Source organism: Taudactylus pleione, unplaced genomic scaffold (genome assembly GCF_031769625.1).
Source record: "Taudactylus pleione unplaced genomic scaffold, aTauple2 ptg000302l, whole genome shotgun sequence".
NCBI lineage: Eukaryota > Metazoa > Chordata > Amphibia > Anura > Myobatrachidae > Taudactylus > Taudactylus pleione.
Genome location: NW_028284703.1, coordinates 9,334,414 through 9,351,288, shown reverse-complemented (window position 1 = coordinate 9,351,288; position 16,875 = coordinate 9,334,414). Strand labels below are relative to the sequence as shown.

Here is a 16,875-nt window from a genome sequence, read left to right as displayed (position 1 = left end):
GACAGTGAGCACCAGTATTCCAGCACAGTGAGCACCAGTATACCAGCACAGTGAGCACCAGTATTCCAGCACAGTGAGCACCAGTATTCCAGCACAGTGAGCACCAGTATTCCAGCACAGTGAGCACCAGTATACCAGCACAGTGAGCACCAGTATTCCAGCACAGTGAGCACCAGTATACCAGCACAGTGAGCACCAGTATACCAGCACAGTGAGCACCAGTATTCCAGATTAAAGGTCCCAACCTGTATTTATGAAATATCTTCTGTTCCCTTATTATTTATAAGGGTTAATTTTATACTTCATTTGTTTTAATTTTTGACTTGTCACTATTCCCACTTTGGGTGTAAATCTATGAAAATGTGTTTATATTTATTCTCTCTTTAATCCGAAGAGTAATTTAATGTCTGTCTCATATTATATTGAATACATGGCTTTGTTTTACTTTAACCAGCCTTGGGTATATTATTATTATTATTACATTTTATTTATAGGGCGCCACAAGTGTTCCGCAGCACCATACAGGGGGCAAAACAATAAAACAATACAGGGTAAAACAGTTCAGTACATATAGCCCTACACATTTCTACAGAGCCACTGAAGCAATGTGTGCAATTGCCATGTATAGCATCAGCTGAAACCTGTAGCTGTCAGCGTGGGCGCAAATGACAGGTGTCTAGTTCGTATGAAAAAAACAACAACAGATGGTTGGGATCCACGGGCAGAGAGACCAAGGAGGATGTTTGGCAGGTGTGCAAGAGAAGTAGGTGATGAGAACAGGAGGGAGGAGGGCCCTGCTCATGGGAAGGGGAGACAGATGGAAGACATAAGGAGTGAGCCAGTATAAGGGGAGCTAAGGGCAGAAAGCAGCAGTGAGAGAAGTGGAGAGTGCAAAGGGGTGAGGTAGGCCACGTGGTGACATGGTAAAGTGGTGGACAGATATGCTTTTATGAATAGTTGGGTTTTCAGCGCCTACTTGAAGCTTATACAGTGCCTCCATTAGTGCCCATTATACAGAGCCCCGTACACATAAAACACACATAATTTACTTACCCGAATCCCCTCTCCTGCGCCTGCCTCCCCTCCTTCCCCCACACATTACGCCACTGGTCATATTACCTCCTTTATAGAAACACTGTTGTAGTTTAAAACTGTTGCTAATTTAAACATCTAGCGCCAACCATCACCCCCCACCCATTACTTTCCACAGTCTGTCCTACCGGTAATAGGACTAGGGGCTTGGTAGGCAGCTTTCATATATATATAGGTCGTGCCAGAGTTGTCCCAAAAAAACCTTTTTTGCACTTGGACTACTCCATGTTCAGTTTATCAAAATAATTTTTACTATGGGGGCGTGGCTTGGTGGCCTAAGATGGTGGATGCTTTTCTCAGAGCTCCACATCCAGCACCCTAAAGTAGATTCCCCTGCTGAGTTGGGGGAACAAATCCGCCAACCTCTACTGCCCAGAGCCCCCTGAGGATACAGGGGTCTTGTTGGGTGCGTCTGTGGGGCTCCCTGACAGCGTTTCAACCCGCTACCCCACACCAGAGGCCTGCCCTAGGAGTCTCCCGGCGCCATTACCCCGCGCACACCAGCCTCCTCACCTGGCCTGGAGCGGCATCCGGTGCCTGAGCCTGCGCCGCCGCCGAGGTGACCGGCTTCCCTGCTCGCGGCCACGGCTGGACACCGCAGGTGCACACAGCCGCGTCACCTGACGCCTTCGCGCCCTGGGCTCTGGAACTCCCGCTGCCTCCAGCTGAGTCATTGTGGTTAGCGGGCACTTCACCTCCTGTCCCCCTGCAGTTTCTCCCGCTGGCGGTGCTGACCTCTGGTTGCCCGGACTCCCTGCTCTCTGCTAGGCCAGCTGACTGCCTCCTTCTGGAAGCTCTGCAACCTCCTCCCCCGGGGACAGCCATATACAAGACCAAGATCGTCTCTACTAAGGCATACTTGCCGACTATCTGGCTGCTCCTTCCGGGAGGGAGCAGCCAGATCGGCAGAACAGGGGGCGTGGCCGAGCGGGCTGAAGGCCATTTCCGGGTGTAACAGGGGGCGGGGCCACACGATCGTGTCATTTTGGCCCCGCCCCCGCTACACAATGCCGAAATACAGGCATTGTGAAGCAGGGGGCGGGGCCAAAATTACGCGAATCGCATCAGCGGCCCCCCGCTGAAGGGGGTCTATTAGGTACTGACGGGGGGGAGACAGGGGATCGGCGGCATGCGGGAGGCTTGCCTGCCTTTCCGGGGGGGCGGGAGCTGCACCCGTTTATCGGGAGGCTCCCGCCCGAATCGGGAGGATAGGCAACCCTGTACTAAGGTCTGTACTACAAAGTTGAATTGGAGACCACTCTTCACATGTGTCCACCTCCTGGACACATTGCTCCTTCTATCTGCATATATATATATATATATATATATATATATATATGTTATAACTATTGCAAGAAGCAGCTCTCCACCTGGTCTCTCACAGTAATATCAGCTGCCTTGCAGTATATTTCCAGATGGTTCTTTTGTGCTGAAGCCCCACCTAGCGGCCACTGTCTATGATTGCATCCCATCTGCAACTAATATGCTATAGAGATACTCAGATTCGCTATATAATGGGTTAATTCCAACCATACAATCTCCAGGTGTGTCTTGCTGACAAGAAGTTACAACCGCCCCCGATCTCCTCCCTACGTGTTCCTATACTCTATGTCCATCTCCGCCAATATGCCTAGAAACAAAAAATCGGGTTCTCAAGGCCTTGTGTCCTATTTTAAAGCAAACCAGGTCAATGACTCTCAAAGACCTCCTTCTACCCAGTCTCTAGGAGGTGCTTCTGATGTCGAATCGGAGGCAGATGACCTAGCGGCCCCATCTACCAAAGCAGATATTGCTGCAATCCTCACTGAGATGCGTAGTTTTCGTCAAACAATACACGACGAAGTCCACAAGGCAATCTCCTTTCTCTCCCCCCCTCTTAACCAACAGTATTAATCACCGACCCCTCCTGACCACCCTCCCAGTGGTGGTTATATTGCCATCCTCCTTCCCCTAACTCACCGTGTTGTCTTCTTGTGTCGTCTTTGTTATCGATTCACACCTGGAGCTTGTTCTCCACCTTACTATTGCCTTGTGGATTAGTGCCACTCCTTTGGTACCTCTGACCACTCACCCCCAAGTGGTCACAATGACCGGCCTCGGACATCCTAGGCTTCTTAGCCAATTACTCCCGTGAGTCCAACCACAAGGACGGGGCCTTCCCCGTTCCTCTTCTTTTCTCCTTTTCTTCTCTTTCTTTCTTCTTTCCCTGAGACCGAAGTCCGGACTTTCTGGTACACTACTCACCTATTCTCTTTTGACCACTACTTGATAACCGTTTTATACACACCCCCATGACCACCAAACTCATCACATTTAACGTTAGAGGTCTGAACAGCCCACAACGTCGAACCACCCTTTTCCATACTCTTTGCCAACTCCAAGGCGATGTTATTTTTCTACAAGAGACCCATTTTGCTGGCGCTCGTCACCCCGAATTGAAATCCACATACTTCCCCTCCACTTATCATGCTTGTAACCCTTCCCATAAAAAGAAAGGTGTTGCTATACTATTCTCCCGACGGGTCTCCTTTACTCCCTCCTTGGTTGTTCGGGATCCAGAGGGGCACTACCTTCTCTTGGTTGGGGAACTGGAAGGCACCCTTTTCACGTTTGTTAATGTTTACGATCCCAACTCTGCACAACCACGTTTTTTTCGTACTTTGAGTTTACTGCTGTCCCAACATAGGAGGGGTAGAGTGGTCGTGGCAGGTGACTTTAATACTACCTTAGATTCACGGCTTGATAGATCTAAACCTCCCCCACGGTCGTCGGCTAGCTCGGTTCGTGCTAATTCTAATGCATTACAACAGTTTCTCTCCCAACACCTCCTATTTGACGCTTGGCGCGTGAAAGAACCTACTGCTAAAGACTTTACCTTTTATTCACCTGTCCATGATGTTCATAAAAGGCTATATATGATTTTTCTTGGGATTGACCCCGCACAACTAATTCTAGACGCTAGCATTCACCCCAGCACCTGGTCAGACCACTCCCCATTCTCAGTAGATATTGAATCTCCCTTTCCTCGTAATAATTCTCATATTTGGCGCCTTAATGATAGGCTCCTTATGAATCCTACCCTGTGATCACAACTAGCCTCTGAGATTACAGAATATTTTTATCTAAATTCTAACCCTACAATCTCTCCCCAGCTTCTCTGGGATGCCCAAAAAGCAGTGATCCGAGGGTCTTTGATTAAGTCTGCGGCTTTTGCCAAGAGGGCCAGAGGCAAGAGGCTTCTTGAGATTATGGATCTCGTTGCTCGTCTAGACAAAATTCACAAAACGTCAGGACTGGCGGATGACTATCGTAATCTTGTAGCCGCCAGAGGTGAACTTGGTCTCCTCCTTACAGCAAAAGCTGAGACTTCTCTTAAATGGCTTAATCAAACATTTTACGAAAAGGGGGATAAAGCTGACAGAATACTGGCGTCTAGATTACGATCCAAACTCTCGCAGAACAATGTTCTGACAATTAAATCCAGCTCAGGTGTTCCTATTAGAGATCCCTTACACATTACTGAGGAATTTTGTAAATTTTACACTAATCTATATAACCTTTCGTCTTCTCCAGGCAGTTCATTACCCGCTGTGGACTCAGTACAAAACTTTTTAGCCAGCTGTCATTTACCTAAATTATCCTCTTCAGTCTTTGAATCTTTAAACGTTGCAATTGAACCGCAGGAGATCTTAGAGGTGATAGGGAACCTTAAAGCAAATAAGGCCCCTGGCCCCGACGGCTTTACAGCTACTTACTATAAGTCCTTTGCCCCCCTGCTCTCCCCTCATCTTGCCACGGTGTTCAATGGTGTGATGTCTGGTGGTTCTTTCTCTAGAGAGGCCCTTGAGGCCAGGATTATTGTTATTCCCAAAGAAGGTAAGGACCACTCCAATTGTGCCCATTACAAACCAATCTCGCTGTTGAACACCGAAGTCAAAATTTATGCAAAGATACTTGCCAACCGCCTGAATTCAGTGCTGCCTGACTTGGTCCATAACGATCAGGTTGGCTTTATACCAGGGAGGCAAGCCAGAGACAACACTAGGCGAGTTGTTAGTCTCATTCACTCTATCAATTCTACTCGAACCCCAGCCCTGGTGCTCTCCCTTGACGATGAGGCGGCCTTTGATCGGATCTGCTGGCCCTTCATGTTTCAAACTCTGAGAGCCTTCGGCTTGGGTGGTAATTTCCTCCAGGGCATCCTGGCCCTATACTCAACCCCTTCAGCTAGGGTCTCCGTTAATGGTCTTCTCCCGTCCCCTTTTCGTATAACTAATGGCACTAGACAGGGGTGCCCTTTGTCACCTCTGATCTTTGCCCTTGTTATTGAACCCCTTGCAGCGCAAATACGCCTTGACTCGGATATTAGGGGTGCGTCACTTGGAAAGTCTGGATACAAAATATCGGTTTTCGCTGATGACGTACTCCTAACCCTAACCTCTCCTCATACATCTCTCCCAAAACTTTTTCAAGTTTTGAATGACTATGGCTCACTTTCGGGTTATAAGGTCAACGTTTCTAAAACTGAGTCTCTTGCACTTAATATGACACATAGGGCCTTGGATCTCCTGCGTCACAATTATAACTTTTCCTGGCGCCCCTCTAAAATTAAATATTTAGGAGATTACATAACAAACAGTTACGACACTTTATACTCTGCAAATTTCCCCCCTATGCTTAAAAAAATTAAACTGGACCTTCTTCGATGGCGTGATCTAATAATCTCCTGGTTAGGCAGGATAGCAGCAATCAAGATGAACCTTATGCCTAGATTACTCTACCTCTTCCAGACCCTCCCTGTTGTTGTTCCCAAATCAATTTTATTGCACATACACAGATGGTTTGTCCAATTCATATGGAAATCCAAACCTCCCCGCATTGGTTTCCTGACTCTTTGTCGTCCCACCACTAATGGGGGAAATGGATTCTCCGATATTAACCTTTATTACTATGCTACCCATTTAAGTCAGGCAATAGCCTGGTTTACATTATCTCAAATACCCCGCTGGGTGGAAATTGAAACTAAGTTGTGTAATGTCTCCTCCATATCTACAATTATAGGCTTGGCTTCACCTGATAGACCCCAATCTGCTCGCTCGCACACGGTTATCTCCTTTACATGCTCTATATGGGATTACTGTAAATCCCATTTTAACACCACCACCTACCCATCCCCCATTACCCCTATATGGTCGAACCCAGCATTCTCCCCAGGTTTCAACCTTGCCCGTTTTTCTTTATGGATTAAAGGTGGGGTCAGGGTGGTATCTGATCTCTGTGAGTCGGATAGATGCGCCCCTCTGGATTCCCTACAGAATAAATTTAATATATCTTCTGTTAATACTTTTACTTATATTCAAATACGTCACTTTATTAATTATTTTCCCATTAACTTAATTGTTAGATCTTTAACACCTTATGAGTCTTTATGTCTCCGCAATCCTCTTATGAAAGGTATTATATCTGTCATCTATAACCTTTTATTGAATGTTAATTTATCAGATACACCTGGCCATGAACTTCAGTGGGAAAAGGATCTGGGGAGCCCACCGGATGAGGACACATGGTCTGTGGTGTGGGAGAGGGTATCCAAATCTTCTATTTCCACCTTATAAAGGAAAATGCTTACAAGATATACTACAGATGGTACCTGGTGCCCGCCCGCCTGCATAGAATGTATCACCTAGCATCTGATCGTTGCTGGAGAGATTGCGGTGAGGCAGGCACCTACATTCACATATGGTGGTCATGTCCTAAAATAGCCAAATTTTGGGATGAGATGCTGTCCTCCTTTCGGAAATACTAAAAATATCACTGACTAAATCTCCCTGGTCTTTTCTCCTTGGCTGTCCACTCGAGGGCCTCAACCCACATGCTGATAAGCTTTCTTCACATATCCTAAACGCAGCTCGTTGGTAGTTGCAAGGCACTGGAAAGATATCAACCCTCCTCCTCGCCAACAACTCATAAATAAAATTTGTCATGTGGCGGCCATGGAGAAAATCTCAGCGCATCTCCGTAACACCTCCCATAAGTTTCTTATAGTTTGGGGTGACTGGTTTCTTTATAATAACACCACACCACATGGATCCCTACTTTTCGAACCTACTACTTTAATGATCATAGTCCACCTATTATCTGTTTAATTCTGGGCTCGGTCTCCTCCTTAACTCCTATGTCCCTCCTAATATATTTTTCCCCTTCTTTCTCTTTTTTCCTTCTCTTTCTTTCTCTCTTTACCCCCTACGTATGCTTTCTGCTTTCCACGTATATTTTTCCAATATTTTGTATTGCTCTATATGATCTATTCTAATTAGATTGGATTGTTGATATATGTGCTAACATGATATCATATTGTTTTATCGATCTGAATATTTCATATACCTCTTTATTGGATTATGATAATTTGTATTATTTTACTTCTGTAAAATCTACAAATAAATCTGTAAAAAAAAAATAAAAAAAAAATATTTTTTTTACTATCACTATTCTTAGTGCTTAGAGCAGTGATTCCCAACCTCGGTCCTCAAAGCACACTAACAGTCCTGGCTTTAGTGATATCCATGATTGTACACAGATGGTTAAATCAATATAACTGAGGTACTAATTAAGGGCCTGATTCAGACCCACTCGCAAGCGGCTGTCTGCTCGCAAGTGGGTCGATGTTGTGCCCTGCGCATGCGCACGACGGCGAGAGCTCCGTCGTGCGCATGCGCCAGACGCGACGAGCGAAGGACTTTCCTTCGCTCGTTGTGTCTGATCAAAGGGGGCGTGCTGTCGATGTTGATTGACAGCACGCCCCCTTTGGTGGGCGTGCCGGGGGCGTGCCTCCCTGATGGGGGCGTTCCCACGGGAACGCCTCCCGTCAGAAGCCGGCCCACTGACATCACTAGTGATGTCAGTGGGAGTGATTTTGGCTCTGATAGAGCCAAAATCACTCCGGGGCTTGCGGTTGAAAACCTCAACCGCAGGCTCCAGCTCGCAGTTTCGATGGTCGCGATGGTCAAGACCATCGCGGCCAACAAACTGCACGCTCGTATAGGCTGTGGGTGGTGACCCACAGCTATACGAGCGTCCCGGAGGACGCTCCATTTTTATGGAGGGCGGCCCTCATTCAGAGCGTGCGCTCTGCTCAGAGCGTACGGCTCTGAATGAGGGCCTAAGTCACTTGTGCTCAATTATGGCTATCCCTAAAACCTGGACTGTTAGTGTGCCTTGAGGACCGTGGTTGGGAACCCCTGGCTTAGAGTGAGCACCTGCATTTTCTTTTTCCTGCATGGCACTACAAGTATCAGCATGGTAGCACCACTTACTATGAAAATTGTAAACAGAATAAGAGGTGTTACCATGCAGTCCAAGCACCCCCTCCCCTCCCCCCTTTGTGTATATAAAGTACACTTGAGGGATGAGACTCCTCCTGTTTGGTATTAGCACCTCGCCCTTAGGTGATTTTAATCAGCACAGGTTCATAAACTGCTGATATATATTTAAATGGGCACTATTATAGGTAACTCCTGGATTAATTGATATATGTTAGTATACGGGATGTTAGGGACCCATTTTATGGGGTTCACCTTGACATGGTGGATGGGGAAATATTTTTGGCCAATCGTACTAAGAACCTCACTTATACTCAATGTTAACTGTAGAGTTCCTAAAAGCAATTTTGACTATCATTGTTCCTAGAGTGTGCACCTGCATTTTCTTTTTCCTGCAAAGATGGTTGGATGACAGGAGGGAAAATTTATAATTAGAAACAAATATTCCTCACAGTCACTTTTTTTAAAGACCTATTTATTTAACATTTTTTAAATGTTAGTTATAATTTATTATATAATGGCTTTAAATGTCTGCCTACCACATGCGCACCTAGAGCCAGTAGGGGGGGAGCAGAGAGGAGGCAGACGGTCACGCACATGTCACATATAACACAGCAGCTCCCCCTCACTTGAAGTAATGATGGCACCCAGCATGAGAGCTGAAGAATCACACACATGATGGCTGCCAGTGGGACATTAGACAATTGACAGGTGAGCAGTGTAGGGAGGGAGAGAATAGGGGGAAGAGAGAAGAGAGAATGGTGTGGGGGGCATAATAGAGAAAGACAATGGTGAAGAGAGAGAACGGTGCAGGAAAAAAGGAGCGAGGAAAGAGAGAGAGATAGGGTAAGAGGGAAACACACACACACACACAACAAAACGCAGTGAAAGAGACATTAAAGCAAACTTGTAATAACTTAACATATTAATATTTAAAAAATAAAATAAAATCAATGAATATAAATATAAAGGTGTCAGACACAAGAGTAGAAAAACCTTAAATATTAGTATAAAAAGATAGATTAAATTGAGTTGGGGGGAGGGGGGTTGTATCATGGCCCCATTGGTCACCATGTAATATTCACAATCTTTCATAGAGACCATGGTCCTGTTGTAGACACCACACATTAATATTTATTTTATTAACCGTTATTTATAAAGCGCGCACATATTCTGCAGCACTTTACATAGAGTTTCCCAGTCTCTCACATCAGTTTATAATCTATATTCCCTACCACATGTACACATACATACACACTAGGGATACATTTTTTTTGTCAGAAGCCAAGTAATATACCAGCATGTTTTTGGGAGGAAACCTAGGCAAAAACACAGAGAACATACAAACTCCACACATATAGGCCAAGACCTTAGGAGATTTAGGATTAGCTTGCGGGCAAGTGGTTTGTAGGTTTGGGCTCCACCGTGGGGAGGTTAGGGCACAGCGCCCGCCAGGGAGCTCAGGGTCAGGTACCACTAAGGGAGGGTTAGGGTAGGGAGAGGGAAGGGTTAGGGTACTTACCTCTTCTGTCAGGATCTTCACAGTCCAGGCTTCCGGTGTCGGTATTGGGACCGGCGGCTATTGAGCCGCCGGTATATCATACCCATTCCTTTTCAAATATTTACAAATAATTAATGTGTTTTCTTGTTCTGTTGCAAGCCAACCATAAACAGACAGTTTTAATGTCTTAATAATTAGGTAATTTTAGAGCAGGGATTTCAACCACATTGGTGGAGAATACATCAGCAAGTTTAGGTAGAAGTGATGTGGCTTAATTGAAACTGGAAAATATATTAATATAAAGCCTATACTTACTCTAAAAATATATTATGGTTAATGCTCATACTTTTGAGAAACACAGCGGTTAACATTAAATGTATTGCTTGGTAACGACAAGCAATTATTCTCCATTCACTTTGGTAATATGGGATTTAACTCTATTGCTATAGCACAGCACTTTAGAGTGAATGTTTCATTATTCACATCAGTCCCTGCCACAGAGAACTTGCACTCTAAATACCACACACACACTCACTTACTTTAACCACCAGTATGTTCTAGACAAGGGAGGGGGAACCTCAGGCCCCGGGGCTGTATAAGGCCAGAGGAATCACTTGGTCTAACCCTCTGAGCTTTTTTCTGCTAACCTCATCTGGCTAGCAGGGTGCCTAGAATGCCCTGTAGCTAGAATCTATGCAGCAGTGCCGCCTTGAGCTTCCTTAGGACACTTCAGACGGTCACCCTGCTGCCCTTACAGCTCCCCGGAGCATCCCAAGGATGCTCTGGGCATTGCTGTACTCACCAACAATTGTGACCCTGCCCCCATGTCATATCACATGGTGGGGGCATGCAAATAATGTTATATATATCAAAATTACCCTCGGCAGAAAAAAGTTTCCCCACCCCTGTTCTAGACCATGGGTGGAAACCGAATACTTATATACTAGCTGGGATACACCTGCAGCCTTTATTTGTTTTGTCCTCGCCTATAACCCCATTCCATTGGTCCTGAAATTACCCCACTATTTGCTAACATACATGCAAACAGTGGCGTAACTACTGTGGGTGCAAGAGGTGCGGCTGCTATGGTGCCCGAGCTGCCTCTGTGGTCCGCTGCTTCCCCTGCATCCAGTCACGCACACAAGGTGGGCTGGTCGAGTCATGGCCGCCGAGGGGGGCCCGTGTGTCAGCGTTGTTGATTTGGTGCCACCTGCCAGCTGATTATAGCTGGCGCACCGGCAGGAAGACATGGAAATACAGTGCCACCGTTCGCGAGGCAATCAGAGCTGGCGAACCAGCAGGCAATCAGCAGTGGCTGCTCCTGATTGGCTGCCACTCCAGATTGGCTGACGGTCCGTGAGCTCCGATTGGCTTGCGACCTGCGTCAGACTCAAATTGCGCTGGCGTTGTCTGTCCATGTCTGCTGCCACCTGCCAGTGCGCCAGCTTTAATTAGCTGGTGACCCGGCACCAAATCCACACCTGCTGGCTGGTGATGGTACACAGCTGAGGAGAGAGGCTACTGGGGGGACACAGGGAGGTGAGTTGCTGGGGGGGAAAATAATGTTATAAGGGGCATTACTGTGTGGCATAATGTGTAAGGGGAACTACTATTGTGTGGAATAATGTTATATGGGACACTACTACTACTGTATGTGGCATAATCTGTAAAGGGCATTAAAGTGTGGTATAATGTGTAAGGGACATTACTGTGTTGCACAACGGTCATTACTGTGTGGCATAATGTATAAGGGGCACTACTGAGTGGCATAACATGAATGGGCTCTGTGTGGGGGCAAATGTATGAGTTTTTTTTACCTCTGGGGGAGGGGGGATTTTGAGATCTTGCTATGTGGCCCACAAAGTTCTAGTTGCGCCCTTGCATGCAAACACAGAGGTCTGATCATATATATGGTCACTTTAAAAAGGACCAACTCTGGATTTACTATGAACTTGCATGAAAATGAATTAGATATCTTCTGTACAATAAACTAGCTATAATAAGAGGACAATGTCCTCACCCACATCTCCAACTGCCTCTCTGTAATCTCTTCCTGGATGTCCCATCACTTTCTTAAACAACATGTCTGACTGAGCTGATCATCTTCCCACCCTCCCACATAACCTGACTTCCCACAATTTCATTGTCCATTGATGGCACAACTATCTCCTCTAGCCCCAAAGTGCGCAGTCTTGGAGATATCCTGGACTCCTCCCTCCCGTTCAAACCACACATTCAGCACCTCTCACAGTACTGCCATTTACAGCTCAAAAATATTAGGCCCTTTTACACCTTGAATGCTACTAAAACCCTCATCCACTCACTGGTCATCTCCAGATTGGACTACTGTAACCTCCTCCTATCTGGCCTCCAAGACACCCACCTCTCTCCACTGCGATGCTGCTGCTCGGCTCATTTTCCTCTCCAAATGTTCTACATCAGCATCCCCTCTCCTTCAAGCCCTATACTGGCTCCCCTTCCTCTTGCAATCACTTTCGCAGCATGAGAGCTCATACGCGAGTTTTTGTGGCTGGTCAGACTTAACTTACAAGCTGCGTGACTGGCCAACATTGTTACAGATGTTTACACAGAAGCGTGACATTGGACAAATATGAGAAGGCAGCAGTGGGCGCCCCTATGCTCGGGTAAGGTTTGGAAGCATTAGCATTTTCGCAACTGCGATTGCATTAGCGTAAATCAGGCCCTTGGTTTGGGGCCCAATAGTGCGACTTTGGGCGGATTTCTGCTCGCCACCTCAAAAGGATGCGAGCAGAAATAATGGTCGCCAGCGGCACTTGTGCCCATAAGCAACGCAATTTAATATTGCCTGTCGGGCGCCCAAAAATAACTGAATTCCCCCTTTAAACAGAGCAAAAGCCATTGTTCAATTTTTTAAATCAGTTTATCATCAGACTTTCACAGTTTAAAAAAAGTCATAACGTACGTAATGTTGCAAATAGGTTATTATGTGAAACAGAAGAGAGTTTACAGTGTCTTGGAAAATAAACATTCTAAATAGTCATAGTACAAAGTTTTATTTCCAAACTCAACCTTCATACATTTTTAAAAACACTCAGCATAGAATAGAAATCAATATTACATACTGTACTGTGCAGGCAACATGATAAAATATTAATGAGCCTGTGACATCTTAATCATTTTCTTACATACTTTAAATATATTAAGCCCAACAAATAATATGAAATGCAGAATTGGAAAACGATCTTGGCTTGAAGGAGGACAGATTCTGTTTATCCATGATTTATGCTTCTATGCCCTACTTTGGCTTACACTACATTGTAGTGACTACAATGATAAAGCCTAGTGCAACATTTTGCACAATCCAAATTAATCTGGCCTAACGTGTGCCCCGCGGAAATCCAACTATCATTTTTGTTCCATCAGGAATTTCCCTTTGATTTGCGGGCAAAACACTTTCCATGACCCGCTCTCCCCTTCTGACACCTTGTCACATGTGAGACGTGCACCACCCGATATGCAGAGTGTCTCATGTGTACAGGTAGCAAGAAAGGCAGACTGAAGACTGTTCAGGCTCGCTTCCTGGCGAGTTGCAGGTGAAAATTTAATACAGCACCCGTAGTCAGTGTAAAAGCCCAGTGTGCTTTACACGGACTGCAGGTGCCATTTAAAATTTTCACCTGCAAGCAGCTGCTTCGTAAACAAAGCCCTTCGCCTGAAACATAGGGCCTGATTCAAACCCGCTAGCAAGCGGGTCGATGGCCGGGCAGTGCGCACTGCACGTGCGCGGGCCCTGGAGCGAGCGAGAAATCACTCGCTTCGGCGCTCGCATCCAAAAGGGGCGGCTCTTGATGTTGATTGACAGCTCGCCCGGTTTGGTAGGCGGGTCGGGGCGGGGGTGGCTGGCCAAACGGAGGCGTTCCCAAAGAAACGCCTGCCGTTTGGGGGCGACCCCACTGACATCACGAGTGATGTCAGTGGTGAGCTTCCGGCTCTATTAGAGCCGGAAGCTCACTGGGGCTTGCGGCAGACGAGACCCTACCACAAGGGTCTCGTCGCAAGCCCCGATGGTCGGGACCATCACCTGGCCACTCTCTAAAGCTGTGGGTGGTCACCCACAGCTTAGCGAGTGGCCAGAAGGCTGGACTAAAAAAAGAAACGCCCTTCAGACTTGCGAGCTGCCTCCGGCAGCGAGCGGGTTTGAATCCGGGCCATAATGCATTGGATGGAAGAGTGGTGGGAGGGTGGGTTCTTAATGTTATGTGAGTGGGGTGTGGGCAATTTAATGGTGATTGCTAATCATTTAATAGCGTGTGGGAGCAATACATTTATTGATGGGTTAATGGCGAGTTCTAGTTCATGTAATAGGAGGTTCCAATTTACTTAAAGTAAGATTATAGGGACTATTAATTTAAGGCTGGCGGCTTCCTCAGAAAGGTTATTTTCTATGTGAACTTCTTTGTAACATCACCCACTGAAAAAACCCACAAAAACAGAGTCATCCCACAAGAGGAAGAGAAGCTGAAAAATATCCATGTTTCAGGTTAAAGATCTTTCTAAGAAACTCAAGCCACACACACACGTTATTCATGTTTAGCAACATTTAAACCTTTAGGGACAAGTACTTGACGCAAGGCTCCTTAGACTGCCAACGCCAGACAGTGGGCCTGATTCAGTAAGGATTGCTATTGCGTACGCAGCTGTCATTCATACCGTACATAGCTGCGAATGTATTTTAATGCCTGCCATAGCTCATCCGGCATAGAGACGCCCACTGCTGCTTTCTCACATCTGTAATACCTTGCACTCCTGCGTATACATCGGTACCATAGACAGACATCGGCCCGTCACACACAATTTACACCAGGTCTGACCAGCCGCAGTACTCAAGCTGCGCATGCAATCGCATGGCTAATTTATGCACACCCATGCAACAGCATTCCAACGGACAGACACTCCTGCGTCTCTACAACCACACCCCAGTCACCACCCACAAACGCTCACAGCCTGTCAATCACTCTGCGATGGATTCCTCTGTGCGTGCAAAATCACAGTGCGATCGCAGCTCACGCGCAGTGTGCCTTATACGCATGCGCAGTTGTGAAGAATCGACCGATGTGCGTACGTAATTGCGTGCGCTGCTGAATCAGGCCCTGTGTCCACATACGTTATTTTTAACCGTCTCAGTGAGAAAGGCCCACTAAGCATATACATTCCTCATGCATATTTACTTTAAGGTCTCCACTACAATGGGGACTGGTTAGGAGACGCTTCTGTTATTTCTGTGTGCAGGAGAGAGAGCAGCACTACATTCACACTAGTGTCAGGTGCATAAATATTGGGACATTGACAGAATTTTCATATTTTGCCCTCTATTCACCACCACAATGGCTTTGAAATGAAACAAACAAGATGTGCTTTAACTGCAGACTTTCAGATTTAATTTGAGGATAATTACATCCAAATCAGTTAAACTGTGTAGGAATTACAACGGTTTCTGTATGTGCCTCCCACTTTTTAAGGGGACAAAAGTAATGGGACAAACTAAACAATCCTAAATCTAACTTTCATTTTTTAATACTTTGTTGCAAATCCTCTGCAGGCAATTACAGCCTGAAGTCTGGAACGCATAGACATCACCAGACACTGGGTTTCATCCCTGGTGTTGCTCTGCCAGGCCTCTACTGCAAATGTCTTCAGTTCCTGCTTGTTCTTGGGGCATTTTCCCTTCAGTTTTGTCTTCATCAATATGAAAATTCTGTCAATGTCCCAATATTTATGCACCTGACTGTATATTGCAGATTTCTGTGCTTGACAGATTCAGCAGTCTCCCGGGCATGCCCTGACACAGACCGAAATCAGAAAATGTATTAGTGTCCCTCGTGGCATACACTGTAAAATACATTATTATTCAACAAGCAGACACCATTCATCAAGAATTTGGCAAGCATGAAAATGGGCATTCGTTTCAAATTGGCACATAATGTTTTGCTGCTACAGATATGATAGGCTCAGGCCCTGATCAAACAAATGACAAGAATCTGCAACTTTGCTAATCGCATATGTACTAGCATATGCAATTAGTATCGCAAAGGATAGCTCTTGCGATAAGAGCTGCCCTTTGCGAAAAATAGCCGACGTCAGGTGACGGGGTCTCCGCGGGACCCCGTCCCCTCCAAGCCCCGGGAGCTTCCTGCTGGTCACATATGCAGGAGGCCCCGGGGTCCTCCTCCTCCACCCTGCACCCGGAAGATTAGGAGGAGGAGGAGGAGGAGGAGGCGGATGACCCAGGAGGAGCGCGGGCCGGCGGCAATGGAGTGCAGGTGAATGGGGGCCAGCGCTGGGCGACGTCGGGTCGGCAGCGAACCGTCGGGAGCAGGGTACGGTAAGAAAGCCCATAGGCTTCTATAGGGTAACGCCAGATTTTTCTGGCGTTACCCTCTGTGCCGAAAAAAGGGTGGCTAGTGCTTATTACATATGGAAATGCGGTAAAAACCCTGAAAACAGGGTTTTTACAGCATTTTTCCTTTAGTACATCCCGCCCACTATAATTAATACCTCGAAAACAGTATTTTCAGGGGATACCCACAAAATCTAATTATAATTTAAGGAGGGACGGCAGCAGATATACATTTCCGATGATAAACCTGTCGGATTTACCAAGTTCCACAGCGTGGCCGTGGATGCTAACGCCATCTGAAGATAGAGTTAGCCTTTAGCAGCCTATGGGCTACTCTTTTGCAAATTTTACTGACATATGTGGGCCAACTGCCAGGCACACATATGACAATCTAGATGCAGCGTAATCATATAAACGATCACTCTGTTCCAGGCCTACACCGGTACGGGTTCTTCTTATCGGAGCCATGTCCGAACAAGATAAAGATAATGGTAAATCCAAACAAAAATATTAATTTCAACTTTGCAAATTTACCCAAAACATTCTCATCCCGATCACGTTACATATGCATTATTTATGGCGAT

General features: G+C 46.2%; 1 protein-coding gene across 1 annotated transcript in view; it reads right to left on the bottom strand.

Moving 5' to 3' along the window:
- KLHL5 (kelch like family member 5) overlaps positions 1–16,875 on the bottom strand; it is a 65,848-nt gene that overhangs the window by 48,315 nt on the left and 658 nt on the right. The window lies entirely within an intron of this gene.